The 21,278-nt window shown below is 39.2% G+C and overlaps 1 protein-coding gene across 7 annotated transcripts in view; it reads right to left on the minus strand.

Moving 5' to 3' along the window:
* The window catches only part of FRMD4B (FERM domain containing 4B), a 335,623-nt gene that overhangs the window by 221,035 nt on the left and 93,310 nt on the right, over positions 1–21,278 (minus strand). For 6 of the 7 annotated variants that reach the window (XM_079933823.1, XM_079933827.1, XM_079933826.1 and 3 more), the window contains one exon: positions 12,704–12,831. The gene's annotated coding sequence lies outside the window, so the exon portion shown is untranslated. Of the gene's footprint in view, positions 1–12,703; positions 12,832–14,653; positions 14,750–21,278 lie in introns of all 7 variants that reach the window. The other variant, XM_079933824.1, reaches the window with a different exon arrangement.

The following is a 21,278-nucleotide window of genomic DNA, read 5'->3' on the forward strand; positions in this document are numbered from 1 at the left end:
ACAGAGAAAGCATGCTGAGATGATTAATAATGTCTGCCCTGGCATGAGACCTGAGAGGCACATTTACTGCGAATTTAATCAGGATTAGACCATTCATGGGACTGCCATGTCTATTCATCACCACAGAGGTACCTCAGAGCTTCCAAGCAGGACTGAGAAGAAAGATCACAGGGCAGACCTGAGAAATTTAAATCAGAAAAGAATTTGAGCTGCGAAGACACAAAGGTCTGTGGGATTTATCCTCAGCTGTGATAACGTAAGGCCACAGATGCTCTTGGGAGCCAGGATGATAGAAAGGCCACTTGGCTGAGAAACAGGAGGGAAAAAGGCAAGCAATATGGCTGAGAACTCGTATTCCATACTGGCCCAGGAGAACTTGGCAGATACGCTATTTCTTTAGCTCAGCCTCATGGATTTGGGAAATATGACTATAGGACTTCTTACTTTTTTTTCTTTCTTTCCTTCATCCCTTGAAAGTTTTTAGCAAAGTCTGCTTGGAAATGTCAGCCTGTCTCAGGTGTGCTGAGGGAAAATAAAGTTTTGGTCAATGTTTAAATCAGAATATAAAAGGGGGGAGAACTGCCCCCTGGTGGTAGATTTGGAAAATCCCTAGAACATTATTCCCAAAAGTGTTCCTGGAAGCATGTCTTTCCACAGGCGAAGTACTCTGCGGTAAAATGACTGTGGGAAACAATTTTTAAATTATATAATATATATTCATATATTATTTAATGTATTATACATGTTATATCTCTTTCTGGCAATTCACAGTATTTATTAGCATGTTAAATCCCTAAAAAGTCCAGCACTCAAGAAATTCTAACTCCTTTTAATCCAGCATTATTTGAACATAGACATGAAGTCTTTTTTTTTCTTTTTTTAATTAACCTAACATTTTCGGAGACGTCAATCTTAGCGCAAAGGAAAGAACATGAGGTCATGTCTTCCTCTTCCAATATAAAGATTTCCTTTCCAGAGCCTTTCCTTGATAAAATCTAGAAAACTTTCATTTTTATAGCATTCTCCTGGGTCTCCTTCACGATTGGCATTAATAAAAAGCTGGGCAAATGTTAATTTCCAGCTGGAGACAAATCATTTACAGGTATCAGGTCACAGTCTTCTACAGAAGAAAAGCTAATAGCATATCAATACACTCAAGCTTTTCAGGTATAACTACCCAGAAGAAATCCTAGACATGATCACACAGTGTATAGACAGCTCTCCTGATAATAAAGCTCTTCGTAGTTGGGAGGTGGGAAAACAGAGTGGCTCAGAGCGCTGTGGGCTCTGAAGCCACATTTCTAGTGTTTGACAGCCAGCTGTATCTCTCACTAGCGGTGTAACTTTGGGAATCGTTCATAACCTCTCTGTTCTTATAGTCTTCATCTGTGAAATGGAAATAACAGTATCTCCTAGTTCTGTTGAGGAGTAAATGAGTTAACAAACATAAAGTCTTCAAAGAGTGCCCAGTAGTTGGCTAGTAATTTCTTGCTTCTGAATTTGCACCACTAAAGTCAGGAGTATGAAGCATCATTTAAATGGAAAACAGTATTTTTTTCCCTTTAAAAATATTGTACTTTTGTTTTAGGTCATGAGACCATTAAGAAATGTTGGCGAACTATCACTAACATGTATTTTAAGCTAGTAACTTTTAAAATTTGAAAACACTTGGAAATTTTCCTCTTCTTAACATTTTTTAAAATTGCGGTAAACTATATATCAGATAAAACCTACCATTTTTTAAGTGTACAGTTCTGTAGTATTAAGTACATTTATACTATTGGGCAATCATCACCACAATCCTTCTCCAGAACTTTTTCATCATCCAAAAATGACACTCTGTATCCACTAAACAGTAACTCCCTACTTCCCCGTCCCTCCTCTAGCAATCACCCTTCTGCTTTGTAAGAATTTGACTACTCTAGGTACTGCATAAGAATGGAATCCTACAATATTTGTCCTATTGTGTCTGCCTTACTTCATTTAGCATAATGTCTTCATGGTTCATCCATATTGTGCCATGTGTCAGAATTTCCTTCCTTTTTACGGCTGGACGATATTCCATTTTAAAGAACCTCTGTACTGTTTTCCACAATGGCTGCATCATTTAATATTCCCACAGGATTCCAATTTCTCCATAGCTTCACCAACTCTTTTTTATATATACATATGTTATAGCCATCCTACTTGATGTTAACTGGTACCTCATTGTGGTTTTGATTTGCATTTCCTTAATGATTGGTGATGTTGAGCGTTTAACATTTTTAAATGATTTTCAAGCAGACTTCCATAGGAAGAGCACATATTTCAACCACTAGCACTCATCTGACATTTAGATTTTCCTATATACATATGCACCTTTGATGACCTTGAAGTTATTTCTTCCAATCCAAGAACATGGTATATCTCTCCATCTATTTGTATCATCTTTAATTGCTTTCACCAGTGTCTTATAATTTTCTGCATACAGGTCTTTTGTCTCCTTAGGTAGGTTTATTCCTAGATATTTTATTCTTTTTGTTGCAATGGTAAATGGAAGTGTTTTCTTGATTTCACTTTCAGATTTTTCATCATTAGTGTATAGGAATGCCAGAGATTTCTGTGCATTCATTTTGTATCCTGCTACTTTACCAAATTCATTGATTAGCTCTAGTAGTTTTCTGGTAGCATCTTTAGGATTCTCTATGTAGAGTATCATGTCATCTGCAAACAGTGACAGCTTTACTTCTTCTTTTCCGATTTGGATTCCTTTTATTTCTTTTTCTTCTTTGATTGTTGTGGCTAAAAATTCCAAAACTATGTTGAATAACAGTGGTGAGAGTGGGCAACCTTGTCTTGTTCCTGATCTTAGTGGAAATGGTTTCAGTTTTCCACCACTGAGGACGATGTTGGCTGTGGCTTTGTCATATATGGCCTTTATTATGTTCAGGAAAGTTCCCTCTATGCCTACTTTCTGCAGGGTTTTTATCATAAATGGGTGTTGAATTTTGTTGATAGCTTTCTCTGCATCTATTGAGATGATCGTATGGTTTTTCTCCTTCAATATTTTAATATGGTGTATCACATTGATTGATTTGCGTATACTGAAGAATCCTTGCATTCCTGGAATAAACCCTACTTGATCATGGTGTATGATCCTTTTAATGTGCTGTTGGATTCTGTTTGCTAGTATTTTGTTGAGGATTTTTGCATCTATGTTAATCAGTGATATTGGCCTGTAGTTTTCTTTCTTTGTGACATCTTTGTCTGGTTTTGGTATCAGGGTGATGGTGCCTTGTAGAATGAGTTTGGGAGTGTTCCTCCCTCTGCTATATTTTGGAAGAGTTTGAGAAGGATCAACATTGTGAAAATGACTCTACTACCCAAAGCAATCTACAGATTCAATGCAATCCCTATCAAACTACCAATGGCATATTTCACAGAACTAGAACAAAAAATTTCACAATTTATATGGAAACACAAAAGACCCCAAATAGCCAAAGCAATCTTGAGAACGAAAAATGGAGCTGGAGGAATCAGGCTCCCTGACTTCAGACTATACTACAAAGCTACAGTAATCAAGACAGTATGGTATTGGCACAAAAACAGAAATATAGATCAATGGAACAGGATAGAAAGCCCAGAGATAAACCCACGCACATATGGTCACCTTACCTTTGATAAAGGAGGCAAGAATATACAGTGGAGAAAAGACAGCATCTTCAATAAGTGGTGCTGGGAAAACTGGACAGGTACATGTAAAAGTATTAAATTAGAACACTCCCTAACACCATACAAAAAAATAAACCCAAAATGGATTAAAGACCTAAATGTAAGGCCAGACACTATCAAACTCTTAGAGGAAAACATAGGCAGAACACTCTATGACATAAATTACAGCAAGATCCTTTTTGACCCACCTCCCAGAGAAATGGAAATAAAAATAAACAAATGGGACCTAATGAAACTTTAAAGCTTTTGCACAGCAAAGGAAACCATAAACAAGACCAAAAGACAACCCTCAGAATGGGAGAAAATATTTGCAAATGAAGCAACTGACAAGGGATTAATCTCCAAGATTTACAAGCAGCTTGTGCAGCTCAATAACAAAAAACCAAACAACCCAATCCAAAAATGGGCAGAAGACCTAAACAGACATTTCTCCAAAGAAGATATACAGATTGCCAACAAACACATGAAAGAATGCTCAACATCATTAATCATTAGAGAAATGCAAATCAAAACTACAATGAGATATCATCTCACACCGGTCAGAATGGCCATCATCAAAAAACCTACAAACAATAAATGCTGGAGAGGGTGTGGAGAAAAGGAACACTCTTGCACTGTTGGTGGGAATTTAAATTGATACAGCCACTATGGAGAACAGTATGGAGGTTCCTTAAAAAACTAAATATAGAACTACCACACGACCCAGCAATCCCACTACTGGGCATATACCCTGAGAAAACCATAATTCAAAAAGAGTCATGTACCAAAATGTTCATTGCAGCTCTATTTACACAGCCAGGACATGGAAGCAACCTAAGTGTCCATCATCGGATGAATGGATAAAGAAGATGTGGCACATATATACAATGGAATATTACTCAACCATAAAAAGAAACGAAATTGAGATATCTGTAGTGAGGTGGATGGACCTAGAGTCTGTCATACAGAGTGAAGTAAGTCAGAAAGAGAAAAACAAAGACCGTATGCTAACACATATATATGGAATCCAAGAAGAAAAAAAAAAGGTCATGAAGAACCTAGGGGTAAGACGGGAATAAAGACACAGACCTACTAGAGAATGGACTTGAGGATATGGGGAGGGGGAAGGGTAAGCTGTGACAAAGTGAGAGAGTGGCATGGACATATATGCACTACCAAACGTAAAATAGATAGCTAGTGGGAAGCAGCCGCATAGCACAGGGAGATCAGCTCGGTGGTTTGTAACCACCTAGAGGGGTGGGATAGGGAGGGTGGGAGGGAGGGAGACGCAAGAGGGAAGAGATATGGGAACATATGTATAACTGATTCACTTTGTTATAAAGCAGAAACTAACATACCATTGTAAAGCAATTATACTCCAATAAAGATGTTTAAAAAAAAGTTATTTCTTGCTTTGAAGAGGAAAAAAGTACGTATGTCTGGTGTCTATTCATTTTAATTAAAAAAAATATTTAACAGTTAAGTTTGAGGTGTGGATGGTGAGAGTTTTTAATTTTCAACATCACAAAATACTTTTACTCTTTGCATATTTTTACAAAAATCAGGCATTAATTTTAAAACAAAAAGTAAATATTAAAAATAAGAAAATTAAAAAAAATAAGAGCCATCATTTTGTGAGACGTCAGAGCCTAAGGAGAGTCTCTTTGTTTGTTTTAATCAAACTTCAGCAGGAAATTCAGGTACCAGAAGAAATACATCAAATTCCTCAATGTTTAGTGTTCTAAATGACAGTCAGTCTCCAAGTACCTGTTTCAAATCCTGTTACTTCCACCTAATGACTGTCTATTCATGATTGCGAAAATGTTTAAATTATTTCTACCTGTTTATGTTTAAATTATTTCTACCTGTTTTTAAATTTATTATTCTATTTTTCTTCAAATGTATTTTAACACAACTATACAAAGTCTAGAAACTACACATTTTCCAGGGACCTAGAAAAAGTATTCTAGACCTAAAAAACAAGGAAACAAACGTACTGACTTTTAAATATGAAAAGAAAACTACACAATCTAAAGTAATAAATATTTAAGTTAGTATCTATACAAGTTAATATGCTGTCCACTTCATTAGTTGATAAATCATCATATTCACAAATTGCATTATTTTTAAAAATAATTTTTAGGTTTGATTTTTTTATTTGGTATGGATCAACTAAAATGCATGATGAATCCTGGAAAATTATAGCCAATAGTAAATGAGTTTATTGTAATAGTTTCAAAAGCAAAATTATAGGGTTTTTAAACAACATATAGAGTAAGAAATTATTTTTAATGTGGGGTATCTGTGCATTTTATTTTATTTTTTTTAAGATTTTTTTTTTGATGTGGACCATTTTTAAAGTCTTTATTGAATTTGTTATAGTATTGCTTCTGTTTTATGCTTTGGTTTTTTGGCCGTGAGGCATGTGGGATCTTAGCTCCCCAACCAGGGATCGAACCCACACCCCCTGCATTGGAAGGTGAAGTCTCAACCACTGGACCGCCAGGGAAGTCCCTGTGCATTTTAATATGCTTATTATCATGTGGGGTAGGTATCTAAAGGTAAAAATTTCTAGGGCTGACAAATATCTTTAAATGTCCCTCACTATAATAATTCATCAAATCAAATCAAACACACTTAAAATTTCTGCTTTTGGGACTTCCCTGGTGGCACAGTGGTTAAGAATCCACCTGCCAATGCAGGGGACACAGGTTCGAGCCCTGGGCTGGGAAGATCCCACATGCCGCGGAGCAACTAAGCCCATGCGCCACAACTACTGAGCCTGCACTCTAAAGCCCGTGAGCCACAACTACTGAGCCCACATGCCACAACTACTGAAGATATACAGATGGCAAGTAAGAGCATGAAAAGATAGTCAACATCATTTGCCATTAAGGAAAGGCAAGTTGACACCACGATGAGTTACTACTTACATACTTATTAAAATGGATAAAATGCAAAACGATTGATCATACCAAGTACTGACAAGGATCTGGAGCAACTGAACTCTCATTCAGTGCAGATAGGGATGTAAAATGGTACAACCACTTTGGAAAATTTGTTAAAAAGTTACACACACACCTACCATATGATCCAGGCATTCCACTCTTAGGTATTTACCCAAGAGAAATGAAAGCATATGTCCATATGAAGACTTGTACATGAATGTTCACTGTAGCATTATTCATAATAGTGGAAATCTGGAAACAACTCAAATGTCTGTCAATGGTGAATAAATAAACAAACGGGGGTTTATTTATATAATGGAATACAACTCAACAATAAAAAGGAATGAAATACCCATACACATTATAGCATGGATGAATCTCAAAATAATTATGCTGAGTGAAAGAGGCCAGACAAAAAGACATATACTGTATGATTTCATTTATATGGGTTTGTAGGATATGCAAACTATTGTACAGTGATAAAAACAAGATCAGTGGTTGCCTGGGGCAAGACAGGGTCTGGGTAGGGTAGGTAGGTGGGATTACAAAGGGGCATAAGGAAACCTTGTGGAATGACAGAAGTTTTCATTATCTTCAGAATGGTGACGCTTTCATGGGTATATGCGTAGGTCAAAACATCAAATTGTACACTTAATTTTTTATTTTTGGGGTTTCTCAGCTCTGAGCTGCTGCTTTATTTTATTGCCTAAGTGGTGCTGAACATTCAATACCAAGCAAGACACACAGTTCTCCGAGGATCCTGTCTTAAATATATTTGATCTCAAATTTTACACTTTAAATATGTGCAGTTTATTATACGTCAGTTATAGCTTAATAAAGCGATTAAGAAAAGGTCCTGGGCTTCCCTGGTGGCGCAGTGGTTGAGAGTCCGCCTGCCGATGCAGGGGACACAGGTTCGTGCTCCGGTCTGGGAAGATCCCACATGCCGCGGAGCGGCTGGGCCCGTGAGCCATGGCCACTGAGCCTGCGCGTCCGGAGCCTGTGCTCCGCAACGGGAGAGGCCACAACAGTGAGAGGCCCGCATACCGCAAAAAAAAAAAAAAAAAAAAAAAAAAAAAAAAAAAGAAAAGGTCCTAATTGTAACAATTTAACAATGCACAAGTGTATAAAGAAAAATAAATAATCTTTCATCTGATAATCCATCCATCAGATAATCTCCTCGAGGTTACCAACACGAGTAGCCTGGTGAGTGCATCCTTCCATATTTTCTCTTTACTTGCACAAATTTATGATCTCATTATAGGGTTTAAACCTTTTATATAATGGATGACCCATTAAAGTGGTATTTTCTGCAACAATTTATTAGGGTTTTAGAAAATCTCTTATTATGCAAAAACTTTTCGGTGTTCTGAGATTGAGGCTCATTTTTTTTAACAGCCAACATGCCTTAAATGCCAAAGAAAGGGATGTAAAACTACAAATAGAAGCATCGTGCTTTACAGTAAATTACTAGACAGAAGAGTTGGTCCTGACTGAGGGAGTCAGAAGACCAAATGCCGTCTATATTGAGAGCCTGTCTTTCCACAAGAAATAATTTAACCTAGAAATGGAAAACCACTCAGCGTTTTAAACTATAATTAAATTCTCACTCTAGGTTAAACATTGCACAGGGATGTTAGGCACAAGCAAATTCAACTGCAAGCAGATTTGCAGGATTGTTTTGGTTGTACAAGCTAGAAAATTGTAACAACTCCAAGATTTTACCACAGGTCAACTTTAAAGAAAAACCTTCAATTAAAAAATTATAAAATATATGTTCACTGTGAAAAGTGCCAAAAATACACAAGTATATAGGACAATATTTTCTTCTGTTCTTCCCTAATTCCTTCTGTTAGACATAACCACCATTAACAATACAAACACATCTTTCCAGATTATACAGTGTGCGTGGGCATGCATGCATGCGTTTTTCTTTTATTTTTTGACTGTTCGTTTGCATTTTCTTTAAAGTTTTTTAAATTGTGGTAAAATATATATGACATAAAACCTGCCACTTCATTTTTTTTTAATACTATCGTTCCAGAATCATCAGAACATGCAGATTATTTTTCTTTTTAATTTTTTCTGGCCGTGCTGCATGGCAGGCAGGGTCATAGTTCCCTGACCAGGGATTGAACCCATGCCCCCTGCAGTGGAAGCGTAGAGTCCTAACCACTGGACCGCCAGGGAAGTCCCTCAGTCATTTTTAACTGTACAATTTAGTGGTATTAATTACATTCACACTGTTGTACAACAATCACCACCATCTATTTCCAAAACTTTTTCATCACTCCAAACAGTACCCATTAATCATCAACCCCCCATCTTCTCTCACCCCAGCTCCAGGTAATGTCTAATCTACTTCCTGTCTCTACGAATTTCCCCATTCTCGATGTTTCATATAAGTGGAATCATACAATATTTGTCCCTTTGTGTCACCCAGCATAATGTTTTCAGGGTTTAGCCACGTTGCAGCCTGTATCAGAACTTTATTCCTTTTAATGGCTGAATAATATTCCATTGCATACAAAATTTTTCTCATCCATTCATCTGCTGAGGGACACTTGGGCTGTGTTCATTTGCTGTTAACAAACATGATCATGGTATACACAATTCTGGCAGCTTTTTTCCCTTTTACTTAATACATTTCAGCTATCTATCCTAAATTTTTAAAAGCCACATTATTCTAGTAGATGGAAGTACCGTCATTTATTTACTACTCTTCTAACAACAGATGTACAAACTGCTGTCATATTTCAGCCAGTAAAACAGTGCTAGAGTGAACATACTAGTACATACATCATTTTGCATTTCTACCAGGTTTCCTGGAAGATGAACTCCTAAAAGTGCTATTAGCTGGTCAACAAGAATGTGCATTTAACATTTTGATAGATACTGCTGAGTTAGCTTCCAGAAATATCACCCCTATTGACATTCTTATCAACAGAGACCATGAGAGCTTTTTTGTCCATATCTTTCCCACAAGAATTACTTGGAATTTCTTTCATCCTTGCCAGTCTGACAGGTGATGAGTTTGCTAATTTAAAGTAGGTATAAGGAAGGATGTACAGGTGTGCCATGAGAGCAGAGGGTGCTCAGGGGTGAAGTTTGAGGGTGTCAGAGTCCTCTAGACCAAAGCAGAGAACAGAATTCCAGGACCAGAAGGGGTTCTGCTTGTTTCTGTAATCAGGGCTGATTTCAGTAGAAATACACACATGCAGCTGCACTTCATGCTAAAATACTGAAAACTCCTCCATAGTGGTTGGCAATAGATCACTGTCCTGAGCTCCACCCTTGAATCCCAACCCACCTTCCCACAATCCAGCAGCTGAAGGGTAAAAACCCTGCCCGGCACCATTGCTGATGCCAGCTCAACTTGATCTTTATTTGTGCTGACTGGTTGTTAATACTCAGAATATCGCTCCTGCCTACATGAGTCTAATTTTTTGTGAGACCCACTGATTCCCTCCTCACTCTATCTCTGAACCCCTAACACTGTAGAACAATCGTCTATTTCATTTATGAGACCAGTGCTCCTGAGGGCAGGAAGCCTGTCTCTCTCATTCATTCTTTCTCTCCCAAAATGTTTTTCGAGCACTTTGTACATTGCAGTTGCTGAACCCGGATCCCAGAATATCACTGTGAAAAGGCAAACACCATCTTGGGCCTCACAGAAGTTACGTACCTTTTTACTTACCAGTAAAAAGGGCAGGTGAAAAATAACTGAACAGCCAAATAAAGAAAATAACTCCCAATAATCATGAGTGCTATAAAGGAAACAAGTTTTTCTTTTTTTTTTAATTGAAGTATACAATGTTGTGCTAAAAAGAAAGGAAACAGCCTCCAAAGATGAGTTAATGAATGATTAACCTCGGCCCTTACTGCATACCTTCACATCCTCCCTTATACCAACTTTAAATAACCAAGTTCATCACCTGTCGGACTGGCAAGGATGAAAAAAATTTGAATACGCCTTGTTGCAAGGATATGGACAATACAGCACTCATAGTCACTGTTGACGAGGATGTCACTAGGGATGATATTTTTGGAAGATAACATCACAAAGGGGTCCTTCTGAGTAGAGAAGCCAGAGAAAATCCAGTCTGAGATTAAAGGAAAAGGCCAGGAGTTAGGTGCCAAAACAGAAAGCACCCAGGCTGCATTGAGTGTGTGCAAACGCTCCAAGTGCAAAAGAGCTGGTGTGATTTAGAGGGTGAGGAAGGAGCTAAGAGTGAGCATAAGGAACTAAGGGGGTGAGGCTGGGAGAATGGCCACAGCCGGGTCACGCCAAGCCTTACAGACACCAAGCCTTACAGATGACAGCAAACAGCCTGATTTGTGACTTAAGAAGATCCTACATCGTTTAAGTCGATATTCACTAATACTTCTCAAAGTACATAAATCAGTAAGAATCTGAGAAATGCCCTGAGCTCCCCTCTAACTTTCTTACATCTCTGCCTGGTGCCCGGCAGCCCCGATGATAGTCTCTCGGAAAGTGCGCACACGCCCAGGGTTAGAATTATCGCCCTCCACTTGCCTGACATGTTTTGGGCTTTTCCACGTCTCTACTGCCCAAAAAACAGACAACTGAAATGTCCATCCCCGAAGTACACTTCACTCAATGAAAAAAAATCAGTTAACAGTTACTGAGCACTCTTTATACGCTTGGCCTTTGCCCAAGTGCCTTGCATGCATTAACTCGTTTCATCTACTCATCCTTCTCTAATCCAGGAAACTGCGGCAAAGGAAGATTCATCATTTTCACTGCAGTCACACAAGAGGTAAGTGGTAGAGTCCATGTCCTGGACCACTACACTGTAGTCCTCGCCACCAGGGGCCAGCGTGCAGAAATTGCAATCCCATCATTAATTTCACTAGAGGCAGCATTTTTTTTTAAGATTTATTTATTATTTATTTATTTATTTAATTTATTTTTGGCTGCGTTAGGTCTTAGTTGAGGCGCGTGGGATCTTCGTTGAGCTATGCAGGATCTATCGTTGCGGTGTGCGGGCTCTTTTGTGGTGCACAGGCTTCTCTCTAGTTGTGGCGTGTGGGTTTTTCTCTTCTCTACTTGTGGCGTGTGGGCTCCGTAGTTTGCGGCACGCGGACTCTAGTTGAGGCGCATGAGCTCAGTAGTTGTGGCACGAGGGCTTAGTTGCCCCGCAGCATGTGGGATCTTAGTTCCCTGACCAGGGATTGTACCCGCATCCCCTGCATTGCAGGATGGATTCTCTACCACTGGACCACCAAGCAAGTCCCTAGAGGCAGCATTTTGAGAAGACTGTCTTTAACTGTTGTACATTCTATTCGTGCACAAGTCATACTTTTTGCACATTAGACATCAGCACACGTCAAACCACCTTTGCCTTTCAAATATGAACTACTGAGATCAACTAACGCAGAAAAATCTTGAGAGAGCACATGGACGTGCTACCTACACACCCACACTTGGTCTCTATCGCATTGTCATCACTATGGCAGGCTTAGGCAACCATTGGAATATTTCATTCCCCCCCTCACTGTATTCTAAAAAGCAGTGAAAAATGGAAAAACAAACCCCAAAGTATTGACATAAAAGATATAAAGCACACCTTCACTACAACTAAGCTAAGGAAGAAAATCATTGCATATATAAAAATAATCATTAGTGTTGCTCAATTGTCCAGTGGACTTAAACTGGTCAAATGTTCAACTGCGAATAAAAAGACAATTTTACAAACGTGCAAATAGAATATTGGAAATATATTGTAGGAAATGTGTCTCTGGCACAGTAGAGTTAGAGCATTGTTCATTATTTTTTGTTTGTTTGTTTTCCTTTCTGACAAGAGAACCCCTTTTTAAAATGTAATCTATCATTTAACTTTTGGGCACTTAGCTTTTATGTGAGAGTAGCAGACTAACTATTTACTGATTTTCTTCCTCATTGCTCATAGCACAGATGTTTAGATGGTAGATCATATCATATATCCTATCCCCATTTGACAACTCAACGCACACTCACAAACATTCATAAACCCACTTACCTGTTCTATCAGAGTTCAGCATTTACAGAGATGTCTGCTTACCTTGAACTAGTAAGTACTGTCTTGCTTTCCTTTTGTTTTCACTGTAATAATCTTTGGATTTTGTTTGCCAGGCACAGATGTCATCTTTTTCCTTCACATATTCTTTCTTCTGGATTTCTCATCAAAACCTGAAACACAGAAGGGAGCAGCTCCTTGACTTCTGTAGGCATATAGGAAAGAACCAGACATCTCAAATCAGGGACTTCTAATTTATTTCTAATTTTCCTTTGATTGGCTATAGTTTAATCACAGTTTTAGAAATTCACCTAATTAGGTGAGATTTAGAATAGAGCTATCTCAAAATACAGACGAAAAGAGGCTCTCCTCCTTAACAACTAAAGATCTGATACTGATTTGGCTTCTCACGTAAGGCCTTTCATTGAATATAGAATGCTAGCCTCTGTCTCTGTAGGAGACGCTAAAGCACTATAAGTTAGCTACAGTCAGTTGTAAAATCAAGGCTGTGAGAGTGGGAGAACTCAATACAATATTTCGGAATTGCTGAAACCAGGATGGTTTACTCCTGAACCTAGTTTTAACAGATGTCAGTGGTGGAGAGAATGAGGCACGTGTCATGAATACTGATGAAATTTAGCGTGTGTACTGCGCCATAAGATACACTCATTTATATGGATTTGTCATTCTCCCTATAAAAGAAAACAGCTTTTCCCCAGAAGCTCTCCTTCAGTCGGGAAGGACAATTCTCGCTTGTCAACTGTGGGCCCAAACTGTTTCACACACAGCAGGGTGTGAAAACTGGACGAGAAGAGGAGGGCAGAGGCAGCAGATGTGGTATTCATCATTGTGCCACGTGGTTCAATGCAACTCCACTGTTGCACCATCCTCAGCGGACCCCACAGCCCAGCCCATCTGACCCTCAACTCCTCTAGATGTGACACAGGTATGAGGTGGAAGGTGGCAACAGGAAGCAGAAAGAACTCAGTATGATTCCTTCACAAGCACCTTTAACGGCTCTCTCCTTACTGCTGCCATAGGACAAATCCATCTTTTCTAACAGGAACTGTAAGAGAGAAGAACAAACCTGACTCCATATTGGGTTTATTCCTTTAGCTCTAACCCTTGTGCTTCGTTGCTTGTGCTTAGTCACGCTGTCTCTGTAAAAGACTGTTGCCTATAGCCTGAAATATACATTATAGCCCATTCTCAAGGCTCTTACTTTTAAAGGTATAACACTTTTCCATTCATATAAAGATAAAAAACTGCAGAACAAAGAACAACATTGGTTGTGGAGGTTTATAGGAACATTACGACCAGATCTATGTGGACAGCTGCAATAACAAAGGATTCTGGCATCGAGAAGTATGTGACCACCAACCACATCCGCTCCCCCTTTTATATCAAAGTAGCCTGAATTCTAACTGGGGTAAGAAGGTTCTTTGGGACACTAGTCCACCATCTTCACAAACTGCTGGCTTTCTGAATAAAGTCTCTATTCCTTGCCCCAACAACTTGTCTCTCGATTTATCGGTCTGTAGTGCAGCAAGCAGTATGAGCTTGGACTCAGTAACTAGATATTCTAAGAACTCATCTACAACGAGAGCATAGTGTAGGTTGGGAGTTTCTTGTAGGCAATCTTCTTCAATATCCTTTTAGGAGAAAAGTAGCTCTTAAAGCTAGTAAGAGGCTAATTTTATGTTAGGTGTTTAAAATTAAACATTAAAATATGAACTATGTTAACTCTACATAGTGAAATCTGATGTTGACAGAGTGTAATGTAGGTAGAGAGTGAGGGGATGGGGTAGTAGTTTGGGTCGTACTAAATCAGAATGAAGACCTCCCACACCCAGTCATCCCCTTGGTCCCCAAGACTATTAGGTAAAATACTGGGCTTAGAAAGAATATACTGGGCATGTGTTAAGAGTCCAAGCCCCTACTTTACAATTAATTAGACTCAGAGAGAGAGAGAGTGATTTGCAAAAGATTACGCACATAGGGAAAACTGGTGCTGGAACGACTCCGTGTATTTTCTGCTTTATTGAACCATCTCTCCACAACTGTCATGTGTCCACTAGATGACAAAAGTTCCTAGTAAATAATGATATAACAAGCAGCATCTAGCATCATGTACAAAGAACTGCCTAAGTACCTTATTTTAGTTGCGTTAACAAAGACTGAACAGCTTCTGTCAGCTCGGATCACAAGGAGAGACAAAGGAGATATGAACAGATACCTCCCAATTGCCTAGAAAACTACCATTTATCGAGCACCCATCATAAGCCAGAGTTGGGTACACCACTTATGTGGCCTCTGATGTATCTAGAAACTCCGAAAATAATATAGGTTTTATTAAATGGTGCAGATGAGGAAACTGAGTCAGGGAAATATAATCTCTTGTATGAAGTTACACACAGCTAGTAAGTTCTTTGATTCCATGGCCCCATGCACAAGGACTCCTGCCTGTGACAAACAGCACTATACACGAAGCAAATATGCATCAATTTGAAAACCCCAAAGCCTATGAATAGAAACAGAGTGGATGGTATTTGGAAGGAGATTAAAGAAAGGAAGGGAGAAAAGGCAAGCTAAGAGAGTTATGTAAATATATTCTGCCATGACTCCTAACACGAGTGAGGGCTGTGTGTTAAGATCTTCGGACGTACCAAATACACAAATGCAATTAGGGCATATAATTTCACCCATAAAATTTAGTGAAAGATATTTGTGCTATTAGGTATCTGAGGATGAGCAAAGAACTGCAAGTCTGAATGAATTAGGATGGATGAGTTACAATAACCCCAATATTTTTAAATAACAAAATCACTGTGGGAATGGTGACATACCTGAAGGAACTGTGACCAACCAGGAAATGGGAGATTCAGGACAGCATCTCATGCCCCCTTCTTTAATTTGCCAAAGTTAACAGTGCACTCGATCCCCAAAAAATTAAACATAGAATTACTATGATTCAGCAATTCCACTTCTGGGTATGTTACCAGAAAGCACTGAAAACAGGGACTCAAATAGATATTTGTACACCATGTTCATAGCTGCATTATCTGTTATATTGTTCACAACAGCAGAAAGGTAGAAACAACCCAAGTGTCCATAAACGAATGAATGGGTTAACAAAATGTGGTATATACATACAATGGAATAGTATCCATTCTTTAAAAGAATGAAATTCTGATACACGCTGCAATGTGACTGAATCTTTAAAACATTATGGTAAAAAAAAAAAACATTACGGTGAGTGGAATAAGCCAGATGCAAAAGGATAAATATTGTTTGATTCCACTTGTATGAGGTTCCTAGAGTCAAATTCATAGAGAAAGTAGAACAGAGGTCATCGGGGGATGAGGGGACTGAGGAATGGGAAGTTACTGTTTGATGGTCACAGAGTTTCAGTATGAGCTGATGAAAAAGATTCTAGAGACAGAGGTGGTGACGGTTGTACAACATTGTGAGTGTACTTAATGCCACTGAATTGTACATTTAAAAATAATTACAATGGGGCTTCCCTGCCGATGCAGGGGACACGGGTTCGTGCCCCGGTCTGGGAGGATCCCACGTGCCGCGGAGCAGCTGGGCCCGTGAGCCATGGCCGCTGAGCCTGCGCGTCCGGAGCCTGTGCTCCACAACGGGAGAGGCCACAACAGTGAGAGGCCCGCGTACCGCAAAAAAAAAAAAAAATAATAATAATAATAATTACAATGGTAAATTTTATGTTAAGTATATTTTATCACAATAATCAAAATGCTCAGAAAAAGAAAGGTGTGGGAGCATAACTGGAGGGATGGGGATAAAGAGGACTGAAATTGTTTAGACATCAGTTGAGCATCTCATTTTGCTAAAAGTGTGAGCAGCTGACAAATTCCTGGCTTCTTTAGATGACAATTTCATAACTTGGAAGACAAAGAAAGCAACAGGGGCAAGTGTTATACTAGGAAGAACTTTTGGGCAGTAGAGAAATGAAGCAAAAAAAAGTGGTCACATCTTCTTGGAGTTCAAAGTAGTACCAGCAGCATCTACCCAACAACAGGTGAATGGACAAAGAAGATGTGGTGTGTGTATATATATACACACACACAATGGAATCCTACTCAGCCATAAAAAATGAATAAAATGTTGCCATTTGCAACAACATGGATGGACTTGGAGGGAATTATGTAAAGTAAAATAAGTCAGACAGAGAATGACAAATACCATATATCACACGTGGAATCTAAAAAATATAAAACTAGTGAATACAACAAAAAAGTAACAGACTCACAGAAAAAAAATATATCATTTTTTTCGTATGGAAAACCAATTGTTCCAACACCCTTTACTCTTGATTCTCTATGTTTTCCACTGGGACTTCCAAGTCCTCCTGTATCATACAGAAACATCCATTTTGTTCAGCTCATCACTGGGCTCTCTATTCTGCACCACTCATCTATTTTTCTGTACCCTTTCACCAAAAACACAGTATCTTAATTACTAAGAGTTTAGAATAGATTTTGATAGTTAGTGGAGTCCTAACTCTTTTTTTCTCCTTTTGCAAAACTCCCTTGTTAATAAATTCATGAATTTTTACACTGCCACTCAAATTTTAGAATGCTGTTGGGATTTTGCTTAGAACTGCAATGAATTTATAAATACTTTGTTGTAAACATCGACATCTTATGATATTGATCTTCCCCTTCCATGTATATGGTATATCTTACCATTTCTTTAATGATTTCCAAGTATTTGCACATCTATTTACAATTTACTGTACGTTTCTACATAATTTTGAGGGCTGCAGTGATTTAAAAAAAAACCCAAATCCAAAGATATCAACTCATCCCTCTCTCAGTGTAGCTCTGCTAGGACTTTCTATTACACTTAGAATGAAATTCGAATTCTTTACTCTGGCATGATTATAATACATGGCTTGGTGCTGTTTTCCTCTTAAACTTTATCTTGTATCTTCTGTTATTCATTAAGCTTTAGCCACACAAGTTTTCTTAATGTACCCCAAACTCAACAAGCTAATCCACCTTGGGACCTTTGTCCATGCAGCTTCCCTTTTCTGGAACCCTTATTCCCCAGGTATGCCCCTGGCTGGTTTCTTCTTACCGTTAGGGTCTCAGTTGAGATGTCATCTCTGAGGGACCATTCCTGTCCACAAGAGAATGGCCCTCTGATCATTCATAATGGTACAGCTCCTTTATTTCTTCACAGCATTTGTCACCATTTGAAGTTATCTTGTTTAACTCTTTATTGGTGTTTCCCATAGTAGACTAGAAGTGCTACATGATCAGGGACCCTGCTGACTTGTTCTCTCCTGTGTCCTCAGCACCTCAAACAGTTTCTGGCACACACTAGGTGTTTTTCAATGAATATTTGCTGAATAAATGAGTAAGTGAATAAATGAACTAACTCTGATCTCCCCTGAGCCCCCTGGTTGTTCCTTCTGTGTCCTCTTATATCAGCTATGGAGTATTCCCTTTCTCCCACTGGCCATACACACGCTAGCAAATTAAATAATATTACATAGATATTTCTAGTCTCTCAAAGAAATAGCTTAACTGCACAAATACTTATAATGTGTTTAGGAATTCTAAACACATCTATGGTCTGTGTATCCAGGTTTCTAAGTGTCTTAGAACAGAGAAAGCCCCACTCTCCCATTCACCCCATTTTTATACCTAAAAGATAACCATTAAGAGTTTCTCTGCATGGAAACAGAAACTTTTTATCCATTTACAAACACCTATACATTTATCCATCAATATATCTATCTATCTATCCATCTCTCTATTTATCCAACATAGAGAAGACAATTTGAATGATAAAATATAAAAAGTTTTATTCCTCTTGATAAAGTATTATTTTTCAGTGGATCTGAGTTTAAGAAGTTAGATTCCCAGTCCCACCCCTAGAGATTGTGATTCCACAAACCTGGGTTGAGGCAAGTACCCTAGATAATTCTGATGTGGTAGTCCAAAAACCATTCTTTAAGAACTACTCACCTAGATCAAGGCAATTTAATGCCATCCTTACTTAAGAACCACGGGGAAGAAGCAAAAAGAAGAAAAGACCATTCAGCCTCCCGAACACCAGGGGGCAGATGGAGCCACGCGTATGCTCAGTGACAAGATGTGTCACAGGCCCTTAACTCAATAAGTGGGGGGTGGGGGGCTTCCCTGGTGGCGCAGTGGTTAAGAATCTGCCTGCCAATGAAGGACACAAGGGTTCAAGCCCTGGTCCCGGAAGATCCCACATGTGCGGAGCAACTAAGCCCGAGTACCACAACTACTGAGCCTGAACTCCAAAGCCGGCGATCCACAACTACTAAGGCTGCGTGCCACAACTACTGAAGCCCGCGCGCCTAGAGGCCATGCTCTGCAACAAGAGAAGCCACCGCAGTGAGAAGCCTGCACACCGCAAGGAAGAGTAGCCCCCGCAGGCGGCAACTGGAGAAAGCCGGCGTGCAGCAATGAAGACCCAATGCAACCCTAAATAAATAAATAATTTTTTTTTTTAAAAAAAAGGGGGTAGCAGATCCTTGTGCCTCCAGTGAGAACCCAAGAATGTGAAGTACTTATGAAGCCATATAAACAATCAGGGAAGCAGCTCAAAACTAGTAGTGAGGAAACTTCGGTTCTCAACTCATTGCTGCCCTGGGCCTCAGTTTCTTCATAGGCAAAATGAGAAGATGGTGCAGATCAATGAACAAGCTCGTTCCAGCCCTTCCAGTTTATGAGAAACTTCAACATCTCATGGAGTTCTTCACGATTGGGCTATGGCTGAGTTTTAGTTTGTACCTTCCAAAATTTTTAGGATGAGCATATATTATTTTTATAATGAAAAGAAAATAATTCAAAACATTTTAAAAGATAACATTTCTCACTGTTACTCAGACATTATTTTCACAAGCTAAGATGCTTGTATTCCAGTGCTAAGCTCACTACTTTACTGCCCATGAATAGAGAACAACCAACAAGGTCTCAACACATGCTTATCCAACAGATTGTTTGAAACAAACTTAAAATTTGCTTTAATAGGCAGAACTGGACCTGTGACTCTCTACAAGATGATAAACATGGAACTAAACAGCCCAAAGATCCAATCGCAGCCAAAATCTCATACCACATAGAGAAATTAGAAATATTTAATAATACCTCATAATTTTTTTAGACTTCTGGGTTTCAAAATTTCTGACAAAGTAATTCACGAGCCATAATTAACAAAAATAGGCAACCTTCTCAAAAGTCTCCCAGAGCGAATGTCAATTCATCAGAGCCCTCTCCCTGCAGTGAGCATGTAGTCAACAGTGACATACCAGCAATAAACTACAGAAGCCAGAGAGGTTTGGATCTTGCCCTGAACTGGTGTCTGCTGAAAACGGCTTTAGCAAAAGAAGGTTGTGATTAGAAGTTAACGTTTCCAGCGCCCACTTATTAGCATGTCTAGCGAATCAGAGAAGGGAGATGATATAGTCTTTACAACCAGAGAGTTCACGTCACAGGATATTTACAAATACTTACTGCTGTTTCAGTCTTCAGAGTAATTCGGTCACTGCTCTAACGGCAGACAAAGGATGCAGACACTGTAAGCAGTCACCCTAGGTGGTCTCCTAAGAAAGACTCCCATCACCTCCTGGTTGCTCCAGCCATAAAACGATGCATTCTCTTTCTTCATCACCCCTCTTCCCATTCATCAAGTCCTAGCAGCACTACCTCTCAAACACGTTCCCTCTATTTGTTCCTCTCTCCTTATTTCCAATGCCATTCCTAGTCCAAGCCATCGTCATGTCTCCCTTAGACTACTTCCATAGCCTTCATGCTAACTGCCCCCCTTGACCCGGGCCCGAGTCAATTCCTTCTTCTCACGGTGGCCATAATTTATAGAGTAGATCATTTCCCTCCCCCACTTAAAACTCTTCAGTGTCTCCTGATTTTCACAGAATAAAACATAAACTCCATCCCCTCTTCACCTCTCAAACCTTATGTCATGACAATCTTCCCTTCACCCTCAGTACTTCTCGCATTGGCCTCCTTTTCCTTCCTTCCTTTGCCAAGCCCGTTCTAACTTGCCGTCCCCACTGCTTCCTTAGATCACTGTTTCTCCCGCTTGTCCCACAGCTGGCTCCATCTCATCGTTCCAACCCAACACACGTGACCTTCCCTGACCACTATATCCTAAATACTATCAACCTATATTTGTGTTTTCTCTCCCCCTACTTATATCCTGTAGGATCCTTAAGTCTCATTGTTTGACTGCTCGTTTCCTCCCCGCAAAGAGAATGTAAGCTCTGTGAGGAAGAAGATCTTGCTTTTCCTATTCAGTGCTAAAGCCCCAGGGCCTAGACAAAGCACACAGTAGATACTGAGTGACTTTTTGTCAATTGAATGCCTGTGTTGCTTCAGATTAAATCAGGGCCCAACTTTTCAATGTTCCTTGTCCATTCAAAGTCAATTTGTTGCCCAGAAGACAAGTTGTTAATTTGCAGAAGGGACATCTCTCTCTACATATAAATATCTTCGTTGTTACCCACAACTAGGTTAGCCTCCGACACAGAGTTCATTGCTCTGGAAACAGAAGATTCTTCGAAGATGTCAAATGAAACTTAAACCTAGTTGACAAG

This window comes from Stenella coeruleoalba (genome assembly GCF_951394435.1).
Source record: "Stenella coeruleoalba genome assembly, chromosome: 10".
Taxonomy (NCBI): Eukaryota; Metazoa; Chordata; class Mammalia; order Artiodactyla; family Delphinidae; genus Stenella; species Stenella coeruleoalba.